The sequence below is a fragment of the Spermophilus citellus genome (genome assembly GCF_964194105.1).
Source record: "Spermophilus citellus genome assembly, chromosome: 3".
NCBI lineage: Eukaryota > Metazoa > Chordata > Mammalia > Rodentia > Sciuridae > Spermophilus > Spermophilus citellus.
The window spans coordinates 178,472,943-178,485,511 of record NC_138184.1 but is presented as its reverse complement, the minus strand read 5'-3'; the positions used below and the strand labels follow the sequence as shown (position 1 = coordinate 178,485,511).

The following is a 12,569-nucleotide window of genomic DNA, read 5'->3' as shown; positions in this document are numbered from 1 at the left end:
GCTATTTTCACAGGTCAAGTAACCGGTTTATGTCTCAGTTCATGAATGCCTGAGACATAAACCAATTGTTTGACCTATTAATGCCAGCACTGGCATTAACAGGTCAAGTAATTTTCATGAGTTCAGAGGCATGAAAATTTGGTTCTTTTACAATGCCAGGGTTAAAATAAACTTCAAAGTGATCCTTTTTTCCCCATCTTCCACCTAATTTCATTGATTCTGCCATTGAACTCTTCTTGGATGTATAGCAATGAGTGGAATTTCTGGGTCTGTGGGATGTTCTGCTAGTGTCCACTATGAACATGTATAGAAAATGAACTTCTGGCCTGTTCTTCACTCTGTTTAGACCCAATAGAGTCCCCTTGGTCCCAGATTAGCCTCTCCTAGGATCATGCTGGCAACTGTGTGTTAGCCATTTACTCCATCCAGCTCCTGGCCAAGACTATCCATAGCAGACCTGCCAAAACTAAACTCAGCATCCAGTCCACATGGGAACTGAGGGAAAAACAAGAATGCAAACTATACCTCTCTCTGCCCACACCACCTTTTTAACTATGATATGACCTCTCCAAGTGAATACCAGATAACCCTGCCTGCAGTTTCCTCCCAGAATCCCAATAGCTAATAGAGAATTAACCCATCTTCTCCTAGTGTTTCTCCCCCATTTATCTGATGTATTTGTCCACAATAGGGGAGATGAGGAGAAGGCCAGCATGTCTCATCTCCTCTCTTGAGTTGCAAGGCTCAGAATAAAGAGTTGAGAACTTGTCCAAAAATCTTCCCACTATCATTTCTGTTTCCACCCTTGTAGTGCACCAAAATGGGTGGATTTTTTAAATAAATTCTTCTGTAATTTAGTGATTCTCATTAGAGGATGGTTTGGAATTCTGGGATGGTAGTATTGTCACAATGATTGGGTGGTGCAACTGACACTTAATTGAACAGGATCAAGGGCATTAGATGCTTTTCACAGTGTTTAGAACCATTCTGCCTCTACTTTTTTTTTATTGTTGTTTTGGCACTGGGGATTGACCCAGAGGTGCTTAACACCTGAGCCACTTCCCCAGCCCTTTTTTATATTTTATTAGACACAGAGTCTCACTGAGTTGCTAAGTGCCTTGCTAAGTTGCTGAGGCTGGCTTTGAACCCACAATAGTCCTCCCTCAGCCTCCCAAGCTACTGGGATTACAGGCATGCGGCACCATGCCCAGCTCTATTTTTTTCAAGTAATAGCTTTACTGAGATACACATACTGTATAAGTCACCTATGTAAAGTATTATTCAGAGGGTCTTTTATTTTTTGCATTTTCTTCAGATTAAATGGAATGTGCAGTAATTTAACATAGCTATGATGATTCTAGATGTGGCAATAGATGTTCAATATTAAAATGGCTTGGGCTGGGGATGTGGCTCAAGCGGTAAGGGCGCTCGCTTGGCATGCGTGCGGCCTGGGTTCGATCCTCAGCACCACATACCAACAAAGATGTTGTGTCCGCCAAGAACTAAAAAATAAATATTAAAAAAATTCTCTCTCTCTCTTTAAAAAAAAAATAAAATGGCTTGAGGGCTTTTATTTTCCTCTCATTGCTATTTCTGATGTATATTTTAAAGTTCTGTTCTCAGATTCCCATAGACCTAAAGAACTCAAACTTTATTTCAAACTTATGCTATATTTGCCATTGTCTATATTTTTATAGCTTACTCCTGCTATTTAACTTCAATGGTCTTTCTTATCTGTTGCCACTTTAACTCATAGTTTCCATAATTTAATTTTTAAGTGTTTTTTGTCTGATAAATATAGTCCTCTTCATGGATTTATAGAGAGGAATGAATAGTGAGATAAAGGAGAAAGTTATGAAGGAAGAATGAAGGCCCAATCCATGTAAATCATGTAGAATAAGATACAACAATATATGTCCATTGAAGTAAGTTTTTTCAAAATTTGAGTTTTAAACAAAAGTGCACCATGGGGCTGGGGATGTGGCTCAAGCGGTAGCGTGCTCGCCTGGCATGCGTGCGGCCCAGGTTCGATCCTCAGCACCACATACCAACAAAGATGTTGTGTCCGCCGAGAACTAAAAAATAAATATTAAAAAAAATTCTCTCTCTCTCTCTCTCTCTCTCTCTCTCTCTCTCTCTCTCTCTCTCTCTCTCTCCCCCTCCCGCTTCTCTTCAGTGAGATTTTGAAATGCCTAAATCCAAAACTAGGAAAAATCTTTGCTTTAGGCTATTTAGTAACCTAAAATCAGAACACTATTAAGTTGGTTAATTCAGAAATTAACAGTATACAAAATGTAAAAAGACAGAAAAACTAAATAAATCTGATTCTTAACACCAAGAGCAACAGATTCCCCAACACACACACACACACACACACACACACACACACACACACGGTTTTAGAATCTATTTCTTTCATTTTTTATTTTTATTTATATATGACAGCAGAATGCATTATAATTCTTATTACACATATAGAGCACAATTTTTCATATCTCTGGTTGTATACACAGTACCTTCACACCAATTCATGTCTTCATACATGTACTTTGGATAATAATGATCATCACATTCCACCTTCATTTATAACCCCATGTCCCCTCCTTCCCCCTCCAACCCCTCTGCCCTACCTAGAGTTCATCTATTCCTCCCATGCTCCCTGTCCCCATCCCACTATGAATCAGCCTCCTTATTTCAAAGAAAACATTCAGCATTTGGTTTTTCAATTTTAAAATATAACTAGTAGAATGACTCTGACTTAACTTTCCTATGTACATACATGAATACACCAGAGTGAATCTCCACATCATGTACAACCACAAGACTGGAATCCTAATTAGAATAAGATGTACTCCATATTTGTACAAATATGTCAAAATAGACTCCACTGTCATGCATAACTAAAAAGAACAAATAAAAAATGAAAAGTTCTAACCTCAAAAAAATTACTTACATATTAAATTTTAAATTTATTTTTAACTGATACAGAAAAACATAAAAGTCATACATATTTACTGGGAAACGTGATGTTTCAATACATGTATACATTGTGCAATGTTTAAATCAGATTAAACAGTCTAGCTCTTCCAATGTTTATCATTTCTTTATGATAATTAAAATTCCTCTCTCCTAGCTTTTTTAAATATATAGTACCTTATCGTTATCTATAATCATCCTACCATGCAAGAGCACACCAGAACTTCTTGCTCCTACCTAACTGCAACTTAGTGTCCATTGATCAACCTCTCCCTGTCCCTCCCCACTATCAAAGGTTTTGAGTGTATTCAGAATTGTGCAACCATCACCACAGTGATCTTAGAATATTTAAAAAGAAATCCTGTACCTATTAGCAATCAATCTTCACTTCTCCTCAAATCCCTATCCCTAAGCAACCAGAAATCTGCTTCCTATCTCTATGGATTTACCTATTATCTATATTTCATATGAATTGAATAATGCCATTATGTGGCTTTTTGTGTCTGACTCCTTTCACTTGGCATAATGTTTTCAAGGTTCATGTGTGTGTAATGCATTAGTACCTCATTTCTGTGGCTGAATAATATACTGTTGCGTTAATATTTATTCCACATTTTATTTATCCATTCATCCACTGATAGACATTTGAGTTGTTTCCACTTTGGGATATTTGAATAAAACTGTTATGAACATTCAGGTACAAGTTTTTGCATGAACATATGTTCTTATTTTTCCTGGGTATATGCCCAGGAGTGTAATTGCTGGGTCATGCAGTAACTCTACAATTAACTCTTAAGGAAAAGCCAGACTGTTCTTCAAAGTCTCTGCCCCATTTTACTATCCCACCAGCAAAATATGAAGGTTCCAATTTCTCTCCACCCTAATAAATGCTTGTTGTATTTTTTATTATTGTAGGCATCCTAGTTGATGAGAAGTGGTATCTCATTGTGGCTTGATTTGCATTTCCCTGATGGCTAATGAAGTTGAGCATCTTTTGATATGTTTATTGGTCATTTGGTTATCTTCTCTGGAGAAATATCATGCCTTTGGAATATCCCACTATCCTTTTATAAAACTAAAAACATTCCTTACCATTATCTGAGCCTAGAATTTAGCTCCAATTTATATAGAATCATGAAGAATTTCTTTTTTGGTTGTAATATCCAGTGAATTCAAGGGAAGCAATTACCATGTAAACTGAGCATAGGTCATACCTTGTTTAATTTGGAAGATTTATTCATTATTTCAGAACATCATTTCATCAGTGGCAGTGCCTTCGTGGTACTTGAATTGCTTAGTGCAATATGCCTTTTTTAAAAATCAGTCTGCATTTGTTCCTGTGACATGTAAATGTCTCAGATAGATATGATACCCTTTTCAGCCTTTATAGAAACACAGAGATCTCATTGAATATTAACAATAAGAGTTGTTTTATGGCTTGGGGGGCAGAGAATCTTGTTCAAAGCCAGCCTTAGCAAAAGCGAGGCCCTAAGCAACTCAGTAAGACCCTGTCTGTAAATAAAATACAAAATAGGGCTGGGAATGTGACTCACTGGTTGAGTGCCCCTGAATTCAATCCCCATACCTGCCCCCCCCGCCAAAAAGTGTTGTTTTAAAAAATATTTTATCACTCCCAACTGACATATTTAATGTTGTATAAAAATCCATGTTGTGAAAATTACATATTAAAATTACATAATTTTTAATATTCTGTTGTTTTTCAATCTTACTTTGATTTTGTTCACAGAATTTCTTGGTAGCCTTTTCTAATTCTATTCTCTTTTCCAATCTACCTTCTTTCTCTTTGCCTAGCTAAAGATATATTATCAATGGTCTTTTTAAATACCAAAGATTGGACACAGTAGAATTTTAAGACAGGAGATGGGACTTATTTTACATTATACTAACAAAAAGACCAAAGTCATTTGTATGAATATCATATTTCCTTATTTTTTTCTTTTCAACTGCCTGTAATTTGTCTCCGCTCTTTCAATACTTCAACTATGATTATCCCCTTTCTTTTATCATATGCAAATAAGCCTGGTCTATGATTATATATCCTAATTCTAGTTTATATTTTCATTTTCACTCATACTTCTGCTCTTTCATTTTCTCAGATGTCTGATACAAAAGTTTCTTCTCTTACATTCAAACTTTCATTATTACAAGATAGAAGCAGCTGATCCCTTCATTACATCTTCTTGCCTAGACATGCCTAGGCATTTACACATTGAAAGACTTTTTATTTTCCAATAAATTACTTACCCTTTCTTTCTCTTCTATATTAGGCTTAGATTATTAAATTGATTTTTTGGAATTATTTGTGGAGGTAGTTTATGTTTTCTTTTCAAAATAATAAAGGAAGCATTACAAGACCTTACTTATGAACTTGGGACTTTGGTCTGACAGGGTTGGAACCCATGGTCTACAGATCCTCCTCTGACTTTCATAGGTGGAAAGTGCACCTTCTCTGTGCACCAGAAGGCTCTATGATGTCAGGTGAGTGTGCTTGGTTCTTGATATGCTGAAAAAATTTAGATAGTCATCTCTAACCCAAGCCTGACTTCAAGATTAATGGAGTCAGGTAATTACCCTCTCATCCCCAGCATAGCAAGCCCCAAGGCTTGGCTTCAGAGGTGGAAAACAACAAAACTCATGATTTAAGAGACAGGTTAAAATGTGTTGCTTTAATGGTTGCTAACTATAAAGGACTTAAGCAAAGTAGGAGGTAACATAATTGTGTTTGATTCTATAAACTCCAACTGCTATGCAGAGAATTGACTGTAAGAGGCCCAGTACCAACTCAAGAGACACACAAAAGCCTTTCTGGTTTTCTTTGAAATCCTGAGCAAATGAATGTACCTAGTCTTACTTTATGCATCCCCATGGTACCAGATATCATTAAATTCATCTTTTACCACTAAAAGGAATCTGGAGATTTATGGAATTAGCAGCACAATACTAGAATTTAAATAAAGACCTAGGTCAGTGGCTTAATGATCTTAAAAGTCTAACTCCTTTATATCCTCACTCTATGTATTGATTATCTTTAAGTAATGTGGTTGCTCAGCTGTGTCTGGACCTCTACAGCCTCCAACTAATAAAAGCCAAACAGAATAGGAATCCAGTTGCTGGGGCATGAACTTGAAGTACTGAAGCTTTACGCATCTTGCCTTCTCTGCCTAAGTCCTCCCATTTTATTTGTTTTAATAAATGATTTAATAACATTGTATTAAGTCCAATATCAAAACATCTCCAGTAACTATCACATGGCTTTACAGAAACTAGAGTCACATTGGTACATGTGAATTGTTTAATAAACATTGTATTATTAATCCAGCCACCGACATGTCTCTGATATTCCAGACTGGAGAGAGTCATCAACTGCCTCAAATTATTTTGGGAAGGGTTGGGTATAAATTATAGATTATGGAATATATAAGTCAGGATTACCAGCAAGAAGAAAATCCAGAGAAGGGTTGGAGAATCTTTTCATGCAAAGCGTTCAAAAAGAAAAAAATTATTTGTTTCTCTCAGAAATAGATAGAACTGAACGTACTAGATTTCTTTATCCCTTGCAGACAGAGGAGTCTGTGATTCATTAAGAATAGTAACTTAAGTAGAAGAATTTAAGGTTATTTGGGTCATTTTCTGTCTGATTATGTGATTACAATTTCTGGTTTATTCTGTTTACTTTACTAGCACATACTTTGTGTTTCTTTTCTCTAGTCTAAATCACTCACTTCTTGATCAAATGAAGAATCTTCATGGAATATGACTTCTTTTCTTACCAATTCAGCAATATGTTTACTTTTTGTATCAGTTTTCAGGAGCAGCATTATAAAGTATTGCAAACTGAATGACTTGAAAAATTTGTTGTCTCAGATCTGGAAGCAAGAAGTACGAAACCCTCTGAAGATACTAGAAATGAATCTATTCCAGGCCTTTCTCCTGGCTGCTGTTATTTCTTTGGTTTGTGGAAACAGCTCCTCCAATCCTCACAGGGTGTTCTTCCTGTGTGTGCATGTGTCCAAATTCCCCTTTTTATAAGGACACTAGTCATATTACATTAGGGACCCACCCTACTCCAGTGTGACCTCATCTCAAGTATGTAATTATGCTACAATGACACTACTTCCAAATAAGGTCACTTTCTGGGATACTAGGGGTTAGGACCTCAAAATATAAATTTTGAGCAAGGAAATACAATTCAACTCATAACATTTACCTTTTGGCTAAAAGTTAACAATGCTTTTAATCTGTGAAATTGTGACTGTGGGAAAGGAAGTAAAATAGTGCTTTTGAAGTGTATAGCAAGTATGACTTCTAGTTTCAGTTTCTAGTCCTGCTTATTTTTCTTCTTGGTATTGAAGAAAAAAATGCCAGAAGTCTTGAACAATTTTAAGTATTCATAAGTCGGTCAGAGTGGGTTTTGTGAAAGAAAATATAGTATCAATAGAGATATGGCTACTTGTCATGAGATAATATGCAAAGTTCCAGCCAAACTTTAATGCCAATTTTTTTATTTGAGCATATAAACACTGCTGATGTACACCTTGGCTTCCTGATGTCATTTCCCTCAAGATTAAGAATCTTCAAAACCAAATTCAATCCAGGCAAAATTGTGACGCAAAGGAGAAGTGCCTTTTTGGCTAGTCCTTTCCCTTCCTCCCCTTGCACAGCATGCCTGAGGCACTGTACCATGTCCCAACTGCCAGCATCCTTTGGGTCCTCTGGTCATTCTGCCTGAGCCTTGCTGTTTGGCCCTTCCTGCCTCTGCCACTCAGGGTTTATATGATCTCACTTGGAGAAATCTGTAAATTCTGAATTTCTTTAGGGTCAGACTCTCTAAGATGACTTCTTTGATCACAATTAGCAAAACTAATGCTTTGTGGTAGTAGAAGACAGATAAAGGAGTTACCCATCATCCTTCCACACCTTCTAGATAAATCCATTTATCAAAAAAAAAAAAAAAAGAACTTCTGGAAACAATGATGATGCTCTGTTGTCTAAGTCAGTATAGTAGCTTTTATTTGGATCCTTGGGCAGGGCCAGCCATTAAATATGCAGGGTCCAGTGCAAAATGCCAAAACAGGGCCCCATACCAAGCACCCCAATTCATGGGAGACAGGCAACCCCAAAGAATTGTAACCTCCTTGCTACCATATGCTCAGTACCTAGATTACGTGTATTCAAAAGGCGCCGGCCTAGTTACCCGGCAGGCATGCCATGGTACTAACACTCTAGGATGGAGACAGCTGCCACCTTGTCCTTCCCTGAAACACTATAGGACATGTACCAGATTCTGACCCTCCTTGAACCCACACCCAGAACCCCTGCAGGGGCAGAAGGCAACAAGAGAAATAAGGTTTCCTCCATCTGCTGAGGTGATCTGGCAGCTGGCCCAGGAGAGAGTGGCAGTGGCCATGAGAGTGACTAGCAAGGAAGACGCAAGGTGGGCCTAGAGCATCAGGGGGTGGAAAGAAGAATCCTAGTGCACCTGACAAGGGCAAATGGGGAGGCAGTAGGAGGTAACATTTTGTGTGCATGAAGGCTCAACATCACCAGCAAATGCTACATTGTCCCATCAGACTGATTGTTAAAGGTTTCAAGACAGCAGCCACAGAACATTAAACCACAAGCACAGGGGCTCCATAGAAAAGGAAGAACATTTTTCATGCAAGCAGATCTTTGTAGTCTTTCTTCAATCACATGACATCATAAGAGAAACCAAAAACATCCTACAAAGCATATAGGATTTGGCATGAGAAGACCAGGATTTGTATCTGAGATTCAGACTTATTAACTAGTATTATCAATACTACTTGATATGACAGCAGTTAATAAAAAGTATAGGTCACTATATCACTAATTGGTTATTTTAATATTCTAATAATTATATTTCAGCATAATTTTATTATATGATCTTATTTTTTTTATTTTATGCATATCTATACATTATTCCAAGAAGAAAGTTTTGGGGCTCGATCAGACTGCCTAAGTGGCCAAGGACACAAAAATTTTTAGAAACACTTACAGGATTATGTTAAGGAGAAAAAAAATCTAGACACAGAAGTCTACTTACTCTGTGATTGCATCCACATGATATTATGGAAAAAGCAAATTTATAGGGATAGAAATCAATAGGGGAAAAAGGAAATTGACTATAAATGAGTATTGTTTACTGTTTGGAGCAATGTGGTGGTTACACAACTGTCTGCATTTGTCAAAACTCTTGGTATGCTTAAAAAAAGGAGAAATATAATGCATGTAAATTAAATGTAAGTACACCTGACTGTTTAAAACTGCTTCTATTAGTACATTAGAGTTATACATAATAGTGGGGTTCATTTTGATAGAATCATACATGCATGGAATTTAATTTGCTCCATTTCAGTCCCCAGTGTATCCTCTTTCTATCCTCATCTCCCTCCCTCTATTTCCTTTCCTCTATTCTACTAATTTTCCTTCTACTTATTTATTGTTTTGATAAACGTGGTGCTCTATAGATAAACATAAAAGTGCAATTTACTGTGGCATATTCATCTATATATGTAGCATACGTTTGTCAAATTCATTCCACATTTCCTCCCTTTTTCTGTCCCTCCTCCCTCCCTCTTGATCTCCTTTCTCTGTTCCACTGATCTGTCCTCTATTTTCATGAGATTTTCCCCCACACACGCATACTCTTTTTTTTTAACCTTACTGTACTCTAGCTTCTACATATGACAGAAAACATTCAAACCTTGACTTTCTGAGTCTGGTTTATTTCACTTAGCATGGTGTTCTCCAGTTTCATACGTTTATTGGCAAATGCCATAATTTCATTCTTTTTTAAAGATTTTTTAAGCCTTTTAAGTTTTTTAAATTGTTGATAGACCTTTATTTTATTTATTTATATGCAGTGCTGAGAATCAAACCCAGTGCCTCACATATGCCAAGCAAGTACACTACCACTGAGCCACAGGCCCAGACCTCATTCTTCTTTTTGGCTGAGAAAAACTCCATTGTATATTTGTACCACATTTTCTTTATTCATTCATATGTTGACAAGCCCCTGGGCTTGTTCCATAACTTGACTATTGTGAATTGTGCTGCTATAAACATTGATGTGCCTATATCAGCATAGAATGCTGATTTTAATTCTTTTGTATAAATACTAAGAAGTGTGATAACCTAGGTCATAGGGTAGTGCTATTCCTAGTAGTTTGAGGAATCTCCATACTGCTTTCCAAAGTGATCATACTAATTTGCAGTTCTACCAACAATTTATAAGTCTACCTTTCCCTCATATCCTCACCAGCATTTATTGTTACTTGTATTCTTGATGATTGCCATTCTAACTGGAGTGAGATGGAATCTCAATGTAGTTTTAACTTGCATTTTCCTGATTGTCAGGCATGTTGAACAAATTTTCATATATTTGTTGGCCATTTGTATTTCTTATTTTGAGAAATCTCTGTTTTAGTTCTTTTGCTCATTCATTGATTGGGGTAGTGTGTGTGTGTGTGTGTGTGTGTGTGTGTGTGTGTGTATGCGCACGTGCATTTTGGAGTTCTTTATATATTCTGAATATTAATCCCCTGTCAGAGGAGTAGCTGGTAAAGATTTTCTCCCATTTTGTAAGCTTCCTCTTCATGATCTTAATCGTTTCTTTTTCTGTACATCTTTTTGATTTTGATGTCTTCTGATTTATTGGAATAAACCTGATGTTTAAAGAAAAAATAGAAGCCTGCTAGGAGAGAGGACCCAGCATGATGGTATGGAAGGAACCACTCCACTGACCTGAACAACTGCCCTGGGCTGTTAGGTAAGAGAGGAATGAACTTTTATTATGTTGAGTTCATGTGTTTTTGTCTATTTGTTACTACAGTTAAAACTACCTGTGTATAGTTTGGGAAAATGTGTTTTATAACATAGTACAAAGGTTGGAATAAGAGCAATCATGTTTACGTCCTGAGGTTGTTGCTTAAGAGGTTCACATAACTTGGACAATCACTTAATTTCTCTGAACTTCAATTTCTTCATCCATAGAATGAATGATTAGCTACTACAGAAATCTTAAGTCTAGTAAATGAAAAACTGTTAAGTAGTCACATAGTCTGATTGTATTTGGAGCATAACCCAATATATTTGTAGTTCCAACCCTATAAAATCTAGTATTACACTTTCTTTAACAAGACTGTTCCTTGAGATGTAATCTCTCTTCTTTATCAAGCAATTTTTATATCTCAAAGTTAGACGGGATTTCAAGGCTATCTGATCTAATCCTTTATTTTCTATTTCTGCTTAGGGGAACAAAAAAAAGCAATAGTATGGATTTAGGTTCTAGGGGATAGAATTGGTAACTATGATCTACCACTGAAAAGGAAGATCCATAAAACCTCCATAGTTTGAGTCAAAGCCATAGCTTTTTAAGGCAAAGCACCAGTCCAGAGGGCTTCCACTATTCTGAAAGAACTAAGGGAATACCTGGGAGGGAGAAGATCACTATTTAGGAAGCTGTAAATTTATTGAAATGAAGCCATTCTCTTCCTTTGCCTCTGAAAAGCTAAAGAAAGGCAATCAGAAAGACTGAAGATTCCCAAACTCTCCCTATCAACAAAACTGGAGGATAGAGGGAGAATCTGTCCAAGTGCAGATCAGTCATTGGATTGACCAAGTGCCTGATGCTACTTCCAAGACTGATGATAGATCTGAGAGCAGGTTTGCCTGGAAGGGTGTTTTTGGCAGCCTCGAAGGGCAAGATGACAATGCTCCACCTTGCTTCTATTCTACTGAACAACTGAGGGACCCCAACAGCACAAAGCAAGTGGAGGAGACCACTGATAGCAGGGGCACCAGTCATGACATTTGTGGAGTCCAAGCCAGACCTGCCATGCTAGGGACTGCAGAAAGACCAGGTTCCTCTTCACGCCCTTTGGGTCTGTTGTTTGTTTGTTTGCTTGTTTTTGGTACTAGGAATTGAACCCAGGGATGTGTTACCAGTGAGCTACATCCCCAGACCTTTTTTAATTTTTTTTATTTTGAGACAAGGTCTCATTAAATTGCCTAGACTGGTTCAAACTTGGACTTCTTCTGCCTTAATCTCCCAAGTCACTGGAATTACAGGTGTGGGTCACCACACTTGGCTCTTTGCACCCTTTGAAAACCAATAAATACACTGATATGGTTTGGATCTGGAATGTCCACCCAAAGACTCATGTGTTGAAGGTTTAGTCCCCAGTACAACAATGTTCAGAAGTGGAGTTTTGGGAAGTGATTGGGTCATGAGGGCTCTGACCTCATCAATGCGTTAATTCCTAGAGGGATTCATAGCTGAATGGATTATTGGGAGGAAAGGGAAACTGTAAGAGATAGAACCTAGTTGAAAGAAGTAGGCCCTTAGGGCTGTGCCCCTGGGAACTATGTCCCTAGCCTCTTTCTCCCACCCCTGCTTCCCAGCTTCCATGAGGTTAGCAGCTTTCCTCTGCCATTCCTTTCCACCATGATATTTTGCCTTGCTTCAGGCCCAAGGCAGTGAAGCCAGATAACTACAGACTGAATCTCTGAAACCATGAGCCAAAATAAACTTGTCTTCCTCTAAGTTGTTT

At 37.4% G+C, this 12,569-nt stretch overlaps 1 long non-coding RNA gene across 1 annotated transcript in view; it reads left to right on the top strand.

The window, feature by feature from the left end:
* Window positions 1-12,108, top strand: part of LOC308645112 — a 31,795-nt gene extending 19,687 nt beyond the window's left edge. The window contains exons 2-3 of the long non-coding RNA XR_014021158.1: window positions 10,696-10,786; window positions 11,528-12,108. This is a non-coding gene — a long non-coding RNA (uncharacterized lncRNA). The remainder of the gene's footprint in view (window positions 1-10,695; window positions 10,787-11,527) is intronic.
* Window positions 12,109-12,569: the final 461 nt, after the last annotated feature.